The sequence below is a fragment of the Mustela nivalis genome, assembly GCF_964662115.1.
Source record: "Mustela nivalis genome assembly, chromosome: 1".
In the NCBI taxonomy this organism is placed as follows: Eukaryota; Metazoa; Chordata; class Mammalia; order Carnivora; family Mustelidae; genus Mustela; species Mustela nivalis.
The window spans coordinates 34,303,882-34,324,431 of NC_139020.1; the positions used below are offsets into that span (position 1 = coordinate 34,303,882).

At 36.3% G+C, this 20,550-nt stretch overlaps 1 pseudogene across 1 annotated transcript; it reads right to left on the reverse strand.

Annotated features, from left to right (window-relative positions):
* Positions 1-14,038: 14,038 nt before the first annotated feature.
* Positions 14,039-15,334, reverse strand: LOC309842315 (tubulin alpha chain pseudogene; annotated as a pseudogene). The gene has a single exon. The product of its transcript is annotated as a tubulin alpha chain pseudogene (transcript).
* Positions 15,335-20,550: the final 5,216 nt, after the last annotated feature.

Below are 20,550 nucleotides of genomic sequence, written 5' to 3' on the forward strand. Positions count from 1 at the left end.
TTTTTTTTTTTTTTTTTCCTAAAAGAGGATGCTGTGTATCACCTCTGACACTAAGGAGGAGGGAGGTGATAGGGAGGTTCCCATAGATTTCTTTTGTCTTTGCCTAATGTCTTTTTCTCATCTGACTGTGATCTTTACTATATTTTCATAATAAATATTTTCCATTAGCACAACTGTTAAGAATGAGGGAGTGTCTGTGTTGTGCCATTGGAGGTCTCTGTCCTTAGCTCCCCCACCAGATTTACCTGCAGATCCACATTCATAATGAAGGTGGCCAGAAGAAAAGCAGCAAGCCTATGGTTTATTAATATGAAAGCACACTCTCAAGGTGGGAGAGCAGGCAGGTTGCACATGGTGAAACCAACCCCTAGGTTGTTTTGGGATTGGATATAATTGGTTGTCTCTGGGCTGGGAGGAGCAGTGAGACACAGTGGGGTGGTCCCTAAAGGAGGCTGATTCCTATCATTTGGAAAACCTGTAGGTGGTACAGGTTGGGAGGGGGAGTTTTTGACCCTTTAAGGTTTGTACTGAACTGTGGAACTGTCTTTTGTGGCAGTCTTTCTGAATGCAGGCACTGTGCCTAATGCAAATGCGTTATCATGAATCTAGGGGTTACACTAGGACAGAGGTGGAAGAGGAGAGTGAATGTTTTACACTCATGGCTCTTCGGTCTGTCAGTCCCAGGGGGTTGGAATCCACGAGATTAGGATGTTGAGCTCCCCAGCTTATAATGTGTACCTTATTTATCACTGTCCTTGCCTCCAGCTACTGTCTCTATCATTCCCCTTCAAGGACTTGGAGCTCTGCCCCGAGGTGTTCCTTCTACTGTTCATACCTAGATTCTCGCTTCTACCTCACAGAGCTCTATGCCTGAGTCCTGTGAGTCTTTTTAGCATATCATTAAATATGTGAGTGATCTTTGGGGACCCCAGAAACAGATCACTACTCTGGCTGAGTTCATCATTGTTGGAGGTTAAAAAAACAAAACAAAACAAACTGAGTCATGACATGGTTTGAATATATGGGATTATATATCTGCAGAGTAAATCTACATTTCTGCAGATATGTTGTGACAAATATACTTTCTACCACCTTCTCATTAAAATACTCATAAAGACTCATAGCAATACAAAAGGTGGTGTCAGCTTTCTAAATGAAATAAAAAAAGAAGAGACTCAAGGTTTGGCATAATTTATATATTTATATATATACTTATATATAATATATATGTACTATTTATATATTATTTATATATATACACAAGGCATGGCAAGGTTTGGCATAATTTATAAAACTTCACCATTGCTGGTTTTTGTTCTCAGTATAGTCTTTAAATTCTGGTGGAATTTGACCTTCTGTTTTGGTGGCTTGTAGCCAAAGCAGGAAATCATACAGGAGATTCTAGAATAAGAATGAGTGAATAGTAAACCTGATATGCAGAAAGGCTCAACGAGACTTGGTTTTCTAAACCTTGGTGCTATATGGAAGGAAAATTCAAACCATACTTAAATGTTTATAGACACAAACTTACCCTCATGCTAGTGGGAGGACCCAGTTCACAAAGCTGGTGTGATCTAAAATACCTTAGCAAATAATTTTTTTAAAGATTATTTATTTATTCATTTATTTTAGAGAGACACTGAGAAGATGTACTCTCTGGTCCCAAAAGAAGGGATCAGAAAGCACATTAGGTTTATTGAAGATTTTGCGTTGATGGATGGTGAGTACCTGAAGGGACAGGGGGCAGGTTTTGTAAATGGGGGAATGATAGGAACTAGGAAGATCATAGAGAATGTATGGCAGGCACTATCTGGAAAATAGATACAGGGTTGGGGGAGGTTGTGATCTGGGAATCTCCTTTTGTGGCCAATAGATAAAGGAAAGAAAGGCATAGTAGAACTCATACTGGTGGTCTTAAGGCGAATAAGGAGGCCATGAGAGAAGGATTCAGCAGTAGAGGCCGGTGACCAAGAACCCTTTTTTTACTTCAGTAGAAGATGGTACAGAAGCCAGTCTAGAGGTGGTCTTATTCTGACAGCCTAGAATTCTTTGCTGACCTGGCAGATGGGGGCTGATAGTTCTAAGGAGTATGGGAGATTTTTTGAGTATTTAAATGCTAAGGGCTCACTCTTAACACATGTTAGGGGTTGATAATGCTCTTCAAGTATGAGAGGCTTGCTCTTGACTCTGTAATTTTAGGATATGATACTAAGTGAACAAAAGCAGAATGTAAAACAATTTTTTAAACCTGACTCCAGTTTTATTTCTAAGACTGAAGACAGATGCATACAAATGCATGTTCATTGAGAAATGAAATGGGAACATAGACATCAAAATATTAAAAATTATGTTACTGTTGTGAGATTATAGGTGATGTTTACAGTCCTATTTGCTGTCTCTTAGATTTCCTAAAGTAAGCACTCATAATCATAAGAAAGCCTTTTATGTCAGAAAAAAATGTTATTTAAAATGAATACATTTCTGTTTATAAGGTCCTGTATTTAACAAATGCTTGCTGAAATGATGATTATTTTGAATATTTGTTATGGGTGTTGCTTAATTCTTGAGAAGCCAGGCTTTATATTTCTCACTAACAATGACAACTTTTTTTTTTTTTTAAAGATTTTATTTATTTATATGACAGAGAGAGAGAGAGCACAAGTAGGCAGAGAGGCAGGCCAAGAGAGAGGGGAAAGCAGGCTTCCCACTGAGCAGAGAGCCCAATGCGGGGCTCGATTCCAGGACTCTCGGATCACGACCTGAGCTGAAGGTAGAGGCTTTAACCCACTGAGCCACCCAGGTGCCCCAACAATGATAACTTTTAAACAATTAAAAAATCAAAATGTTACTAATAACAAAGAATGGGTGTTCTCACAGCTGATTTTCAGTTAAAGTTTTATAATATGTAATTTAAACAGAAGAGAGTAATTTTACATTTACTTGAGTGGTTTAAATAATTACATGGAGACCAGGCAAGTATTCATGCCTCTGCTAGATAAACACATACTATTAGAAAGCAGTGAGGATGATTTAAGGAAAGTCCACAAGTCTGTGTTAGGGAATTTAAATCAGCATTTCAATAATTGAGAAGGATTTAATGTAAAACAGAGAGCCTTTCTGAAATAAGCAATCAAAATAATTCATTAAAGCAGTAATTACTGGTAGGCTTGGCTTTTGCTCTACTTGATAAGTAAACAAAATCAGTAAATATTGTTGAAATAACACCTCACCTTAGGTAGTTTAACTTTATTGCTGAGGGGAGAAAAGTGGTTTATTATCACTTTGAATTTTCTCCCCCTCAACCCCCTGGAATGCAAAAGGGAGAAATCAATCAAATGAATAACTGACAAGACCATAAGTGTGGGCCAAATTATTACTTCAGTCTATAATATAAAGAAGACCAACTAAACTTGCTAAACAGGATCAAATTTTGAAAGTATCAAAGTTGTATCAAATGAGTTTACAGGTGCTATAGGTTCACTCGACTTCGTGCATTTAAGAACATCATTTTTATGGAATACGGGCCATGAACAAATGGATGTCATATTTGCTTCTCTATCTTTTGCTCCTGCTTTTACCTCCTCCTCCTTCCATGCCACACTTCCCAGTTAAGTTTTTCCTGAGAAAAGTAAAATTTGTATGTTGTGAAAGAAAGCAATTTCCCATTACATATGCTTTTGACCTTGCTTTCCCCTCTTGGCAAGCTTTTATATCTCCCTTTGCCTGCATCATTTTTTAAGATTCATTTTCTTCCTTTGTTTGGCTGTACTTATCTGAGATAGTATTCACTCTAAAGTTTTTATTCAGTCTTGTGTGTCTGTGTGTGTGTAATTTGTTTTCTGCCTTATGAAATCTTCAAAGACAGCAAGTGTCATTGACACGTTTAGTGTCTAGGTATAGTTTGAGACTAGAAGCAGGTTTGGAAGAGTTAGAAGCCTGTGGGACACATCATTTTGATAATCTAATACTGCTACTACTATTATAGTTACAAAACGAAGTGAGAGGTAAGTTTTGGAAATCTGACAGTGAAAGTACGGGTGCCTTAGAGTCTAAACAAAACCTTTCCAAGTGTGATACCTGTTGAAATGTTATAGATGTATGCTATGGTATTTATTCACATCTTTCATTCATTATTTTCCCCCTAGTTGGAATCCTGACCGAATTACCACGTGATATTTTGACACTGTGGCAGTGCCCCATATATTCATTAATTCGTATCATGTTTGAGGTTTAGGTATTAACTGTCTAGAGTTTGGGCGAGATGGGTCTTTGAGACCCGAGACCCAAGGTCCCAAACTCCAAGTATAATAACAAAACTGATATTAAGCTGCATTTTCTAAAGTAATATCAGACTTACAAAGTGATAGGATGAATTATAATGCATTGCACTTTGACTTAGGGTTTAAACAGGAAGCTGGAACTCTGAACAAGTGTCCATATTAGAGATCTTTAATCTAAGGGAAGAAAGTCAGGGATGTGGGTTTGGGACTTGGATCAAACAGAGAGAAATAGCTTTTAGTGAGGAAATCAGATGGAAAGAGGTTGAAACTAAAAGAGTAGATACTCAATCATTTAGGTCAAGCAACTGGCTTAGTTTCAAGGACCAAGAATCAGAAAAAGGAACCTAAACTCAGGAATCTAAAGGACCTGGGAGCACATCTTAGGTGTAGAGTGGCAGGAACACAACTCCAGGGAAATGATTGAGTTAAAAAAGAAATATCAAAGTGAGTATAACCCTTGGCTTAGGAGAGTGACTAGGCCCAAAGGAATAAGCAGAGCACAGAGAGGATATTAAGAAGAGCTGGGAAATGTAGTATTTAGGGAGTGGTGCTGACTAGTTTAATTACTAATTACTAGAAATAAAAAAAATAAGCATAATTTTTAACAAAGGTCTGAGTCAACATGAGGATCACCACATAACTATTTTTAAGTCCAGATTTATGGTCAGAGGACTCCTGGGACTTCCTCTAGTTTTGATTGACATTGAAGATCTGTCAATAATCACCATTTTCATTTCAATAACGACTGGGGTTAAGATTATCTAGGTAGGCAGACACCTTCGGCTACATGTCTGCATGTACTGCAAAATCTTCCTTGCTCTCTAAGCATCTTATGCTAATGGAAATAAATTCATAAGCAATCATCTGGAATCTTCCTTTAAATCCATCTTTCAAGATTTGTACAATAAAGTAGATTAGGAGTAATAACCAAAACTATCACTTTTCCTCATGTAATAATTGTGAGATCTCTGGTTACTCATTCTCCATCCTCTTAAAACTAAAATTATGTTTTTTGATAACTGCATTCCCAACATGAGGAGAAAGATAAGCAGTCACTTCACTTGCACTGGTGACATCATAATTTACCCATTCATATAACAAACAATGAGCTGTCTCCTCAGGTATAGATACAAACATTGATAGGACATGTTCCTTTTCTCAGGTTGCACACAGACTAGTAAAGGGAATCATGTAAAAAGAATTACAATCCATGAAGGGTACGGACAAATGAAAAAAGCATGCAAATTCTACCACAGCCTAGATGAAAGGTATACATTCATTCTAAGGATGAGGAGAACTTCCGAGATGAATCTTAAATAATGAGGGGTCAATAACTAAGTGAAATGAAGAAATGACAATAGCATGAGCAAGACAATGAGATAAGCTGCCATGATGTGTGCAGAGAAGTGTAAGCAAATTCGTGTTGCTGGACTATCAAATATAAAGCACTTAATGTGGAAAATGAAGCTGTGAGACAGCAGAATCTGGAAGCCAGATCATGCAGATCCATATGTCCCCTGTCAAGGAGTCAAGTGTCCCCTGGTCTCTATCCTGAAGTGCATAAAAATAAAAATATGTTTAAGAAATAGGGAGTGTTTTAAGAGTAGGCTCTGGGTGATGGATTTAACATTTGACAGGGAGAGTCCGGGAATCAGGGCTATCAGTCAGGATCATAATAATGCAGTTATCCCGTCTCTAGATCATGAAGGATCAAATCTGTGGATTAAAACCCTGGCTGCACATTAGATTCATCTGAGAGCTTTAAAAACTATTGATACCTGGGTTCCATCCCAAGCAATTCTGTTGTAATTGAACTGGGGTGATGCCAGGTATCTGAAGCTTTAAAAGTTTCCCCAAGTGATGCTAATATGTACCCCAGGCAGCAATTTGGGGATAAGGAAGAGGAGAAGATAAGTACATGTGAAATTTAAAAGATAAAATGTAGTCAATATCTGTATATGCAGGACAAGAATAATACCTTTTAAGAATGGTTGTCTACTTTCCTTGGCTTCTAGGATGATGGAAGCACTATAAACTCTGCTAGATAAGGCAGGTGAAAGAAAAAGTCTTCAAGAAACATGAGTAGATTGGCTTTGACTGTGTATAGTTTGGAGCACCAAGATAATCTAGGACACAAAGTTTAAACTTGAAGACCAGAGTGGAGTTATTTATTTGAAGTATCTTTGAATTCATCAGACTCTGCCTCACACAACAGATCTGTGAGATATATAGGACAAGTAAGTTTACATAATAACCAATTATAATTTTTAGAGAAATGTTTAGTTCATAGTAAAGTTGAGCAGAGAAGTACAAAGTGTTCTAATGTACTCCCATCCCCATGTGTGTACTACTTTCCCCTGCCAATTGACACCCCTCACCACAGTGGTACCTTTGTTACAATTGATGAAACTACAGTGATACAATGTTCTCACTTAAAGTCCATAGGTGAATGTTCCATGATTTTTGATGAATGTATAATGACACCTATCTATCATTGTAGTATCATACAGGATAGTTTCACTGCCTGAAAAATTCCAGTGTTCTCCTTGGTCATCCCTCCCTTCCCATAGCCTCTGGCAATCTGAGACAATATCTGACAATACTGTCTCCAAAGTTTTACCTTTCTCAAAATGCCATATACTTGGAGTCACATAGGGTATAGCTTTTTCAGATTGTCTTCTTTCATTTAGTAACACACATTTAAGTTTCTTTAATGTGCTTAATGGCTTGATAGCTCCTTTTTACATTTTTTTTAATTTAATTTTTTTTAAAAAGATTTTATTTATTTATTTGACAGAGAAAGATCACAAGTAGGCATAGAGGCAGGAAGAGAGAGAGAGAGAAGCAGGCTCCCCGCTGAGCAAATAGCCTGATGTGGGGCTCAATCCCAGAACCTTGAGATCATGACCTGAGCTGAAGGCAGCAGCTTAACCCCCTGAGCCACCCAGGCACCCTGATAGCTCCTTTTTAAAATGCTGAATGATACTCCATTGTTTAGATATAGTTTATCCATTTGTCTACTGGAGGACATCTTGGTTGCTTCCAATATTTGGCAATTATGAATAGAGCTGACATAAACATTTGTGTGCGGGTTTTTGTGTGAACATAACTTTTCAACTCGTTTTGGTAAATACCAAGGTGTGTGATTGCTGGATCATAGTAAGAATATGTTTAATTTTCTAAGAAACTGCCAAACTGCCTGCCAGAATTGTTGTACAGTCTTACATTCTCACCAGCAATGAATGAGGGTTCCTTTTGCTCCACATTTTTGTCAGCATTTAATCTTGTCAGTATTCTGGATTTTGGCCATTCTAATAGATGTATAATGGTATCTTATTATTTTAATTTGCATTTTCCTGATGCCATATGATGTGCAGCATATTTTCATGTTTATTTACCACCTGTACAACCTCTTCAGTGAAATATCTGTGAAGTTCTTTGGCACATTTCTTAATCAGTTTGTTTTATTACTGGGTTTTGTCCATATTTTGGATGACAGTCCTTTCTCAGATGTGTCTTTTGCAAATATTTTTTTTTCTCCTGGGTTTGTCTTCTTATTCTATAATAATATATTTTTAAAAGAAATAAAACACACTCTAAATAGCACTTTCTGTTTCTCTTCCTTCTCCTTTTTCTTTCCTCTTCTAGCATATTTATTGTTACCTGCATAGTTCATCTGGAGGATCATGCAGTCAAATTCTACACATTATCAATGATCAGTAAATAAACATGATGATCATAACTGAATGTTGTGGGAATATTTATGAGTATTATTAATAAGAATTTACCTAAGTCAGTAACTATAATAAAATGTGTCATCACCGTCTTGTTTGCTAATGTTAATTTCCCAGCAGAGAACAAGAAAGAACACAGCACAGCTATAATGCTGAAGAAAATGTCATAATGTTATGGCCTCAAATGTTATCATTTGGTTATAAAAAACTGAAGAAATCAGAGATGTTTTGTGGGACATCCTGAAAGGTGAAAATGTATTTCAGGAAAAAGAAACAATAAACAGGTTTTATGGTAAGTGACCATTATCTTCCTCAATCTATGTGGACACTCTTCTCATTTCCAAATGAAGAAAAATAAGTTTTGGCCTAGACATGACTGCTCATGATGGTAGAAAGTACACAAAACATGGCACTTATTGGATAGCTATAAATCATCCCAGCTGAGGAAACTAAATTATCATGAATCCAAATGCAATTTAGGAACAAAGTGCTTCAAATAGTAGAATGCAACCACTGTACTTGTATTACTTTGGTATTGATGCGTTTAGAATTTGTTGTGAAAAATAATGGAAACCATAGTAAGAAATATGGATTTAAACAGTGGTTTGTAAATGATTCCACAGGGCTTCAGAGTTTTAAGGAGGTAACTGAAAGTAAGTATGCAGGGAAAAACAGGGTAGAGTAGTCCTATGCTTCTCATCCATTCCTATTAACCAGAATATACTCTGATTACATAAGTTTTACATGTACTTTAAAAAATGTTCTGCAGCTAAAAGACAATTGGAAACCACTAACGTAAAGAATTCTGAAGTTCCTCAATTGGCTTTTTCACCTGATGACCTTTTAAATTCATTGCTTATAATCATCATTAATCATCTTAAAATCATATCTCAACATTACTGAAGAGAATAAATTAGAACTACCATTTCAATCATAACTTACATCTTTCTTCTTCAACTGCTCTAAAGTAGATTCTATATAATGTACATGCACTTGTATAGTTGGAAAGTAATTATTTTTTCAAAAGCAATTTATTAACATTTTAAGTAGGTGTGGTGCAATTTTGAGTTAGTCATTTTTAATCCCATAAAGCTTTCATTATAACACACACTTGGTATCTTATTTGTATGAGCTCCTTACTATAAGAATGATCACTTAGATATCTTGTCAATAAATATTAGACTCAGTTACCTCTTGGAATATGTTATCTTAATTGATATTAAACAAGCTATTAAAGTCTAGGTTTTGTGGGGAGAGTTTGTCATCATGATAGTAATTTTTCCAACTTCAGTAAATGTTAAGTCATCATGATCTATCTGGATTGGTTAGATAAGAGGCAGTTCTTTGATCTTGAGAATGTGCATTCCTTTTCCTGTGATTGAATATATTCTTTTACATTTAAAAAAAAAAAAACCAAAAGAATAATGGTTTAAGGCCTGGTTCATTCAAGGGTGATCCATTTTAAAACATTGGCTCATGATAGACTAGTTATAACTTATTTGTACACTAGATGGCCTTTTATTTGGATTGGGGATTATATTTTGCTAGCGATGAGAAACCTTGTGTCTATGATCCAAGTCAATCTTTCCTTACATATAGCTACCAAAGAAATTGAACTTGTAAGTTATGTCACTGTGAGTGTTCATTAAAGTAGAGGAAAGATAGCTGGGAGTCTTAAGGAATATTTAATCAGATGGTTTAGATTCAGGAGAATTACCCACATTATACTACAGAGCAAACCTGTTTAGCTACTTAATTATTCATGACAGCCATTGTCTCTGAGACAAGCTAGGTAGCTGGACTCATTTTTAATACGTAAATTATTTTCTATGCTCCATATAAGCCATGATTTTTCTGTTTTGAAAAAACAGAAAAGAGCAGAGGTTTATAGTTTTCCAGGAAACTTAGGTGTGTTTGGTCCCTTTGACTGAATGGCATAGAATGCTTTGGATATTTGGATACGTTACTACTGTAGATGGCCACATGCAATAGTATGGTTTCGGTTATCTTTCAAGCTTATAATGCTATTACCTCTATTTGTCACAAGTAACTCATGGTAGCCATGCAATGCTGTGTGATGTTGCCTCTCAGGCACTGATGATTAGATTGAATTGGACATGGCCCAATGGATGCCAACCAGATTTTGTTTGAGGAACTTTGGAATTGGGAATGAGATAGCAAATGACTTTTGTTTGCAGACACCATTTAACAGTTAACATCAGGAGCTGTGATCAGACTGTAATATTCTATATGGACAAAGAATAAAAAAGAAGGATCTAGCTATGCAAAGAGAAGCATAATGAACAGAAATAAAGTCCTGATAGTTTATATTTCTCAGTTTTAGACACTATGTGAGGCTCATCTGCAGTTCTGTTTAGGTTCCTCTCCTCCATTTCATCACAGTATATTTCTCTCTCTCTCTCTTTTTTTTTTTCTTAAGGAAGCTTGAGTTGCTTCTGTCACTTTCAACTAAGATATCTCACTGAGCAATAATAGAATTTATTAATGAGGGCAGTCAGTATAAAAACATATGTATGTAACATGGTATGTGTCCAACATATTTAATTAAATCTGAGCTAAAATGTTATGATCTTTATAACTTTTGGCTTTAGAGGGTAACCTTTATCTAACTTTGTCTTCATATTTTGGGGATCTTTTACTCTAGTCACTCAAGCATTTTTTATGATATTTAGGATGCACTTCAAATCTAAGATTACAGGAAATCATTTGCTTTATTTTCTAGGACAAAATATTGAGGCATTATCATTGGAGAAACAAAGTAATAAGTCATAGTTACATCTAATGAATTGTTATTGAATTTGTACAGGCAAATCAAAGACCTCCTTTTAAACAGAAATGCTGATCTTAACTGTTATGTTAGCTTGTCATTGATATCTTAATCTTCCTGACAAAACTGTAAAAGTGCAAAGCATTATGTCAGTTCTGTGTTGAACTACTAAATGTGTAAAATCTAAAAGAAGTAGACACTATTGACTAGTAGTAATGTTTATTTATTTTTATTTCTGCACATGGCTACTTAAACATTTGAAATTTGTATGAAACCTTGTTTATTTTTTGATTTGTACCTTTATGACCTACTGCTCTCTGGAAGTGTCAGTTTTTGTGTATGTGCAATATATTTAATTTGTTATTTTGTTGTTTTGGATTCATATAAAGTGGAGAAAACAGGTTTGGATCTGTTTGATCAATTCCTTCAGGTGCTAGTCTCCTTTAATTGCAGTATTGATTGCAGCAGGTGTAATGGGACCTGTGACTTCATATGATACCATGTCAGCCTTCAGAGGAAACAAAAGCTTTGGAAGCAAGTGGTTCAGGTTACTATTTATCTCATGACCCTATGAAATTTGACATGTGTCATTAATAGTGACATTCCAGAGATTCAGATTTCTTTGGCATAGCTTTGCAAGTTAAAACAGTTCTCTTGAATCTTTATAGTCTTGAAATCTTTCCATGTATGTTACCCATGAGAATGTTAGTATTTCTTGAGTTCAGCAAGGTCAGATGAAAAGCAATTTTTTCCCTTTTCTCTGGTTTCTGGTTGGCCTTTTTGTTTTAGGTAACAATGGATGGAAGAATTGTGAAATTTTAGGAGCTCACAATTTAGTAAGGAGAATAAGCCATCGATAGAAATAGTGGCAACTGTATCATAACTGAGAGTTAAGTAGTAGGGAAAATTCATTTTGGAAAGTGTATGGGAGGCTGGTAGACTTATCTCAGACACTTTTCAGCTACTTTCTCACTGGTGATATTATCTATATAACCTTCACTTTCTTCATCTGAAAGTTATGAGACTAATAATAATATTTGCTTAATTAGGATGTTTGTTAGGAGACAGTACATATTTCTAGATAATCATAAGTGCTCAAAATATAAATTAAATGTAATCCCTGCAGTAGAAGAAGGAGAAGTTACTTTTATCTAGTATATTCAGAGAAAAAGCCAAGGAAGAGGGAACAAAACTGTAAGGTATGTAGGGTTTCAAAGACTAAGATGATGCTTCTTAAGTGATGGATATCAGAGGTAAAAGTGTGCCATATGACCTCGGGAAAGTAAGTAAACTAGTTTGAGAGATATCTAAGGTTTACATGATTCAGTGAGTCTTAAACTTTCAAACCAAAAGATTTCTCTGAGCACAGGAAACATCTGTCCCTAGGGAAGGTAGCACCACCACCAACAACACATTTTCCAATGCCGCATAGTTAGAAAAATGTCTCAATGTTTGGAATTGACTTGGCTCTATACTTCACATTCACTGTCTCAGTTTATTGCCAAAATAACTTTTGGAGAGTGGATGAGTCTCATTGCATGAGATAAGGAAAGTGAGGCTCACAGTGAGGCTCACAGTTGGTGAATTAGTAGGTGATGGAAATGGAACTTGAAAATCTGACTGCAGGCCCTCTTTCTAAACCATTCTGTATACTGCTTCCAGAGACTTGAGCCTGGGTGTTCAATTTTTGGAAGTCTCTTGTTTTACTATTGTTATTTTTTAAACCAAGAAAATGTTGCATCCAGCCCAAGAATATATATATTTATTTCGATATAGTGTTTTAAAATGCAAATGTTTTCATCTATTTAGTAGGTTAATAGTTTAACACAGACTGTCAATTTCTGAAGATCTGACAATTTTCAAGTGTCTCCTTTCAAGGATATTAGGACATAACCTTGAAAGAGCTTCAAGATATTTTTAGTCTGCTTGTTTGATGGTGCTTTTCACTATATAATTCCTAGCCAAGACATTTGCTGCTTTGTTTGCAAAATGAAATAAAAAATCTAACGCTCTTTCTTCAACATTTGCATGATTAATTTTAAAATTTGCTATAGTATTAATAATTTTATGCAGTTACTAATTAAGGTTTTATGATAACGGAATAGCTTTGTATAAGCCTTTCTTAAAGTTTTATAGTTTTTTTCAGTTGATGATTTATAGTTAAATGCTTGTCATGAGGAATCATGAATTTTCTCTGAAGGAAACTTATAAATGGATTCCTAAACTTTGAATTTAGAGTCAAGTGTAGAGTCATTGAAATATATCTTCCATAAAATTAATAAAGAATAATTTTAAAGAAGTTGTAAATATCTATATCATATAGACTTACATTCTAATTAATGTTATTCACCACATTAAAGTATTGTATTTTAGTTGCAAATAATTATATTAATTTGTGTGATATATACTTACTACTCACAAATTATCTTGTTTATACTTGAATGATGAAGACCAAATACTAGTTTGAATCAATTATGCTTAATATCTTGATTAGCAGCTTATCTCTGGGAAAGGAATAACAAAGTTTGCAAGACTTATGAAATTCAGGCATACTTGAAAATCACAAAAAGCTTTCATTTCTTGATAGCTAAAGATGAGTGGAAATTCAACTTAACCTAGTATCTAAAAGCAAACAAAGCATATATCTAAATAACACTAATTCTGGTTCTGATTTTAAGTAAGAGCTTGAATATATAGAACTTTAACTCTTAAATTATGGAGCTGGATGTCCCTAGGAAAGTGAATTAGGATTACATTTACATGGAACATTTTATAGTCTAGGTGTAGGAAACCAGCCAGAAAAGAAAAACAAAAATAATTTAAGAAATAATCATGCCTACATACAAACTTTTTCCATTTGGCATGTGACCTCAAATTTGTCTTTTTTACTAGGAAAATAAGATTGTTATATTTGTTACAAGTACTTAGACTGGATGCTTGCTTAAAGACAATACCCCCAAACACGACTGACTGACTGCTTTTTTATTTTTATTTTAATTTATTTATTTTTTGTCTTTTGATCTTTCCTTTTAAGACAGAGAATACTTTATTTAAACCCATGAGGTAAATGGACAGCTTGGGTCTGAAATAAAGCATCATATTTTCAAACACAGGTCAGTAATTGTATGTGAAAGTATATACACTGTTATGTACAAATTAATGGATTAGAGCACAGCTTATCAATGCTTTTAAGACAGATTAAACTTCCCTGTAAAAGCAGTACTTTTGTGACATTTTTAACTTTTGTATTCCTCTCCTCCTTCTTTATCCTTTACTGCAACAGAAACCACACCAAACTCCTCATAATCCTTCTCAAGGGCCTCAGAAAATTCTCCTTCCTCCATGCCCTCACCCACATACCAGTGAACAAAGGCATGGTTGGCATGCATCAGGTCAAACTTGTGGTGCAAATGAGCACAGGTCTCACCACTGGCTGTGGTGTTGCTCAACATGCCCAGGCCTCACCTTACTTTGGCCAGTTCTCCATCAGGTACCACAGTTGGAGGCTCATGATTGATGCCAACTTTGAAGCTAGTGAGACCCCAGTCCACAAACTGGATTATATGCTTGGTCTTGATGGTGGCAATGGCAGCATGAACATCTTTGGGAACCATGTCACCATGGACCCACAGGGAGCAAGCCATGTCTTTACTATGGCAAGGGGCATGTTTCACCATCTGGTTGGCTGGCTCAAAGCATGCATTGATGATCACTGTTATAGAAGGTACAGATGGCAGGCTTTTGCAGCAGAGATGACAGGAGCATGTATGATCAGAGGGAAGTGGATATGAGGATAGGGTACCAGGTTTGTCTGGAATTCTGTCAGATCAACATTTAAGGCTCCATCAAATCTGAGGGACATGGTGATGGAAGACACAATTTAGCTAACAGTGTGGCTAAGGTTTGTGTTATGTTGGATGTTCAATATCGAGGTTTCTACTACAGCTGGCCTCATAGTTTAGCATGAAGGCAAAATCAGGGTGCTCCAGGATGGTTTGGGTAGTGAAGATGGAGTTGTAGGACTCAAATATAGCTGTGGAAACCTGGGGGGGGGGGTGTACCTTAATGGAGAATTCCAGCTTGGACTTCTTACCAGAAGGTCATTCTATCAGCAGGGAGGTGAACCTAGAACCAATTCCCCCTCCAAAGCTGTGGAAAACCAAGAACCCTGAAGACTTGTGCACTGGTCAGACAGTTTCCAAATTCAGTTCAAGATGAGGTTAATGATCCTCTTGTCAAGGGTGTAATGCCTTTGGTCAGTTATCGGCAGCATCTTCCTTGCCTGTGTTAGACTGTTCAGAGTGGGAAAGCTGGCAGTAGGTGCCAGTGCAAACTCCATCAATGACTATGGGTGCTGGGTCTACAAACACCGGGCACATGTTTGTCAACAGCCATCACACTGAAGAAGGTGTTGAAGGAGTCATCTCCTCCCCAATAGTCTTGTCACTTGGCATTTGACCATTTAGCTGGATGTCATGTTCCAGGCAATAGAGCTCCCAGAAGACATTGCCAGTCTGACCAGCCTGGCCAACATGGATGAAGATATAGTCAAGCATGGTTGCTGCTTTGTGGCTGCTGATCAGATAGTGGAGAGGAAGGGGTGAGGTTGTTGCTTCTAACAGGGAGACTCTTAGGCAGTTGATGTAAGACAGCCTGCCAAAATATGATTTATTTAAAAATGAAATGTGAAATTTTTATTTTTAAAAAATATGTTCTCTATGTGAAAAGAGTCAATAATCAATACTTTTTGGTAAGGTACTTTCAGTTCTGTGAAACATGAGGTGGTTTTTAAAAATGGTCTCTGCTCTTGAGGAGTTCAAGTTTAGCAACATATAAAAATGTAAGTAATTAAAGCATATTATTATATTTATTACCTTCTACATATATAGTACAGGATAATGAGTAGTGAGGTTTATTTGAGACCAGTAAGATTTCAGAGACAGAGCATATATATAAATAAATAAAATATAAATAAATGAAATATAATGAAATCTTCACTAATGAATACAACATGTATAAAAAACATGTATTAGAGCATGGAGAAACAAAGTAATGTGTTCAGAGGCTGTGAATTTGGCATTTTCAGAAATTAAGGAGGGAATGATTTGGTGGATGGGTATGAGACTGCAAGGCAAGCATATCAGGAGATGAGTAGTAAGTTGTAAAATACTTGGAGTTATTATTATTATTTTTTTCTTCCTTGAGGAAAATAGCTTAGAAAAGTTTTCGGGTCAGCTATTCAAGATAGGATAGTTCACACTACTAGTGTAAAAGAAAATCCACTAACAGTAATCCAGGTGACAGGGAAAAAACTTAAAAGGTTATTTTCGTAGTTTGAGTGGTAAATTTAATAATATCTAAACTAAGAGAGGGAGTAAAGATGAAGTAAGACAGATTAAAAGCCATTTAAATATGATTTAATGATTAAATTAATACATACATATAGTGAGAATGGGAGAGTCAAATTAACTTCCAGGAATGTGACTTTGGGGAGAAAAAGGATAATAGATTCAATTTGGACATGTTGAATTTGAAGTTCCCATGGAGTACACAGGTTATGTATGTATATTTAGTAGAAAATCATATAAACATGCTGTGACCTTGGAGAAAAGGACAGGGCCATCATAGTACATTGGTGGGTATTTCATTCAGGTTCCCAAGAGGAAAATTATGAGCACTCAGTAATAACTATAATAATTTTGGGAGGGTATATTTACAAAGAGATGGATTATAAAAGTATGGGCAAGTTAAAAGGAAACCAAAAGAGTATTGAAGGATACTTACTAACAGCAATAAAACTATTACATTTTCTAAACCTAAACAGATGAGAGAGGGTAAAGGTCATACATACAAGAATGCAGGTGGCCATGAAAGAAACAGTGTCCGTCTGTTGAGGGATACAGCCAGCTTGAGAGGAGACATCATATGAGGGGAATAAATAAACTGACCTGACTTTCTTCCTTCTCTCTGAACTTATACTATTGATCCCCATTGGCCAAACTAGGTCAAAGGAAGCCATAGTGCATAGGAGCTCATTAATACAGGACGTAAAGGTTTGCTTCTTAGGGCACAAGCAAAGTGAGAGGGCTAGGAGTTATTCTGGAGGAAGCAGTCAAAGTTACCCATCACAGAAACACCAAGGGTTGCCTGCTTCAGGCAGAGTATGCCAAACAAGATGAGAAAAAAAAAAAAACACAAAAAACACAAAAAAAGAATGGGCAACATTAGCACGAGACAAGAAAATAAGAGGGAATTGATACAGTGGTTGTTCTAGGATTGCCTGATGATATGCAACTCATGGAAAGCCAAACTTATCATAATATAACATACGGAGCGATGAAGAAATTAAAAAAAAAATGAGGCCAGGAGAGTATATGTTGGATATTGTAGGTGATGATCTTAATAGCAACAGTTTTACTGGAGTGGTGTGAAAGCAGTAATAGTGCAATGGATTAAGGAATAAAAGGAAGTAAGGAAGTTAAAGCAGTAAATGTAGACTCTTTTTCAAAGGTCTGTGAATTAAACAAGAAGGATGGCTAGAGGGGCAGTCAAATGTGAGTTCCTTGAAGAAATGTTCAAAGGAGTAAGATTTATCTAATATTTTAATGCTGTTATTTTAGACTCAGGAATATAAGGATTATACTTTAGGAAGGTAGCAACATCCATATTAAACAAGGCCATTATAACCCTCAGCAGGAAATAAATAACTACAATATGTGTCTTGGTTCCCAAACTATTGTGCTAGAACCTGGACCAGACAGTATGCGAAATATTAATTGAAGGTGTTCTCTACCTGGTTTTCTAGGCCATGTGTTGGCCCTTACTGACCTTGATGTTAAATAGAAATGTATTTATGTAGGGATAGTGTCCTTTGGAGAAAAGAGAATCCCCAGATCTTTTTAAGCACTAAGTTACCACTGAGTGATGATACCATTGAGTGATGAGACAGTATAGTTGTAGAGATTTTAATAGACAGAGCAGGTTTCTATCTTTCTTTTTCAACTCATACAATGTATATACAAAATACCTTTATACCAATGGATATAGTCAGGGTTGAGCAGTGGTTCTCAGTGGAGAGTGGTTTTGCCTCCCTCAGGGAGACATGTGGCAATGTCTGGAGATGCTTGGTTGTCACAACTGGGAATGGAGTATTATCATCTAGTGGGCAAAAGCCACGAATGCTGCTAAGCATCCTATAATGCATAGGACACCCACATCTGCAATGAAGATTTATGCAGCCCAAAATGTTAGTAGTGGGGATGCTGAAAAATCCTGGTGTTGGGTTCTGGAGAAGGAGAAGAAAGTGCAAGAGACATGTATCCTGCTCCCACTCAGCGATTCCTCAAAAGGAAGGAGTAGATTTGACAGAATTCCTCATGACATTGTAGGGTTTAGAACTAGAAGAAACTGGGGTTCTGTATTATAAATGAATTTGAGAATATCAACCCACAAATATGTCCTACTACACTGAAAGTAGGATGAGGGAGCAACAAATATGGCCACACAATGAGGCGGTCTGGACACAGGAAGGGTTTCAGATCATCCTCTGATTTACCACTCCACTAGAAGAGAAATGGAAGAGATCCAGAAATTCCTGTAGATCCAGGGAGGCTGAGAGTAAGGGTCTTGTGCTTGTGCTTGTGCTTGCCAGTAACAAAATACAACATGGAGAATCTCACCAAAAGGTTCCATGAGGTAAGTAGTGGAAATCCATTAGTTGAATGTGTGGGAAGTGGAGAGGACTATGCTCTTATAGGGAGGAACAAACCCAGAGGTTCCTCTCTGCTGGAAATGATCATCCCAGATCTGACAGCTGCATGACACCAAAGACTATTCTGCCATAAACAGTTTATGTCCCATCCTAGCTATATGTCCTTAGGGAGCTGAGTGAACTTCTGGGAGCAAGCAGTTCAGGGCCCAAGTGATTCACAATTAAGATGGCCTTGTGAACACCTTGACATAGAAGTTAAACAGGAAGGTAACTGCTTTAAACAAACCAAAGCCAGAGAGTGAAAATCTCAAGTGGACTCCATAAAGATTTCTGCATGAAGTGGGAGATCAGAATCTTGGGTTTTGTTGAAGTTCAATTTTAAAACATCTTAATTATATTGACATATTGCTGATATTTCAGCTCCATTACACATTTAAAAATTAATATTGGTTGTTCAACTGCTATAGTCCTCTTATTTAAGAATTGACTCCTCTACCCCATGCCTTTTTTTTTAAAAACAGGAATCAAGATTATCTATGAAAATATTTTGCATTTAAATTATGCTGATTTTAGAGATTTTTTTCTTGTACATATCATAATTTCCTACCACAATAAATTAAGTGATTCAACTGTTTTGTGATTATTTCTTGACAGTTGGCTATGATCGAATCTTTGAGTTTTTTTATAATACTGTAAAACCAGTATTTTATTAAAAAAAAATTATTGGGGCACCTGGGTGGCTCAGTGGGTTATGCCTCTGCCTTTGGCTCAGGTCATGATCTCGGGGTCCTGGGATCGAGACCGGCATATTACTGGGATACAGTTATATGAAAGAATAGGACATAGCTTAATTTTATAGAAAGTTGGTAAATAAATGGAAAGATTTTTTCCCTAAAATATCTATAAATAAATATTTATGTCTATAGTAACTATTTTAAAAGATTACAAGAATCTTATAGAAATACTATGGTATTATTTAAATAAATTCAGGAAAGAAACCTAATGGCAAGAAAAAAATTATCTTCCCCTTGCCCAGTTTCTTTTCTTATTCCCTTTTAGGAGAGCCTTACTCATATATATGTTTTCTGAATGTGTACAAGTGGCTCCCCTGATCGTCCTTGACAGTAGACATTTCCACATATCTTTTTCGTCCCACCCTGGTCACGACTACATCACCTTCCAGGGCCCAAGACCTCCCTCTTTGTACTTCTCACCCTGCATACTAAAGTCTTTCCTCATTACTGTTTTTCAGTGATGCACGTCATTGTCAGACTTCTACCACAGAGAGAGTATGGGCTGGGAAGATGGAGGGTAAGAGTTTAGGAAATGTGGGATAGATACTGATAAAGTTCTTGTTTCCAGATTGACATGGTAGTTGTAATCTCAAATGGGCACCCCCCCCAACCCTGTTTTAGCTCTGCATTGCAAAGAATAAAATATTCTTTAGCTTAATTGTAGAAATTTCCCAGGTTTCAGTCTATTACTTGAGCCAAGGATTTAGGGATTTAGGCTGTTGCTCATTGTTTTCCTTTAAACTACCCAGTGCCATTAGAAGCATCTGCTCACCCTGCAGTCCTTGAATGCCTCCTTCTTAGCATACTGTTCTTATGGCAGTAGCTGTTTCTCAAAGCCTTCATTGAGCTCTTTGCTTCAGATTACTATAGGTAAAAAGTGAATCAGAGATGTGCTATGTCATGCTGGGTGTTGAGATTCTTCTCATAGAACACTAGATGAACTTTTGGTTTGTTTGTTTTCAGCCTTAATTAAGCAAGATGAATAATTCTAAATTCCTTCTATCTATCAAGATTGTTTAAGGTTAGATCACTGGGGTACAACCCTGGTTCCCCTGTGTATTATGGTAGCCCCTCCAATGTCACCTCTGCAACCTACTCATGGTATCATTTTTCCCCACTAATCAGAATTCTTTATTCCAGAAACCACAAATGGTCTCTGGTGAATTTGAGCTGCCAAACAACTCATTTGGAAAAAAAAAAAAATAGGCAAATATAATAGGGAAGCTAGAGAAATAGGCCCAGA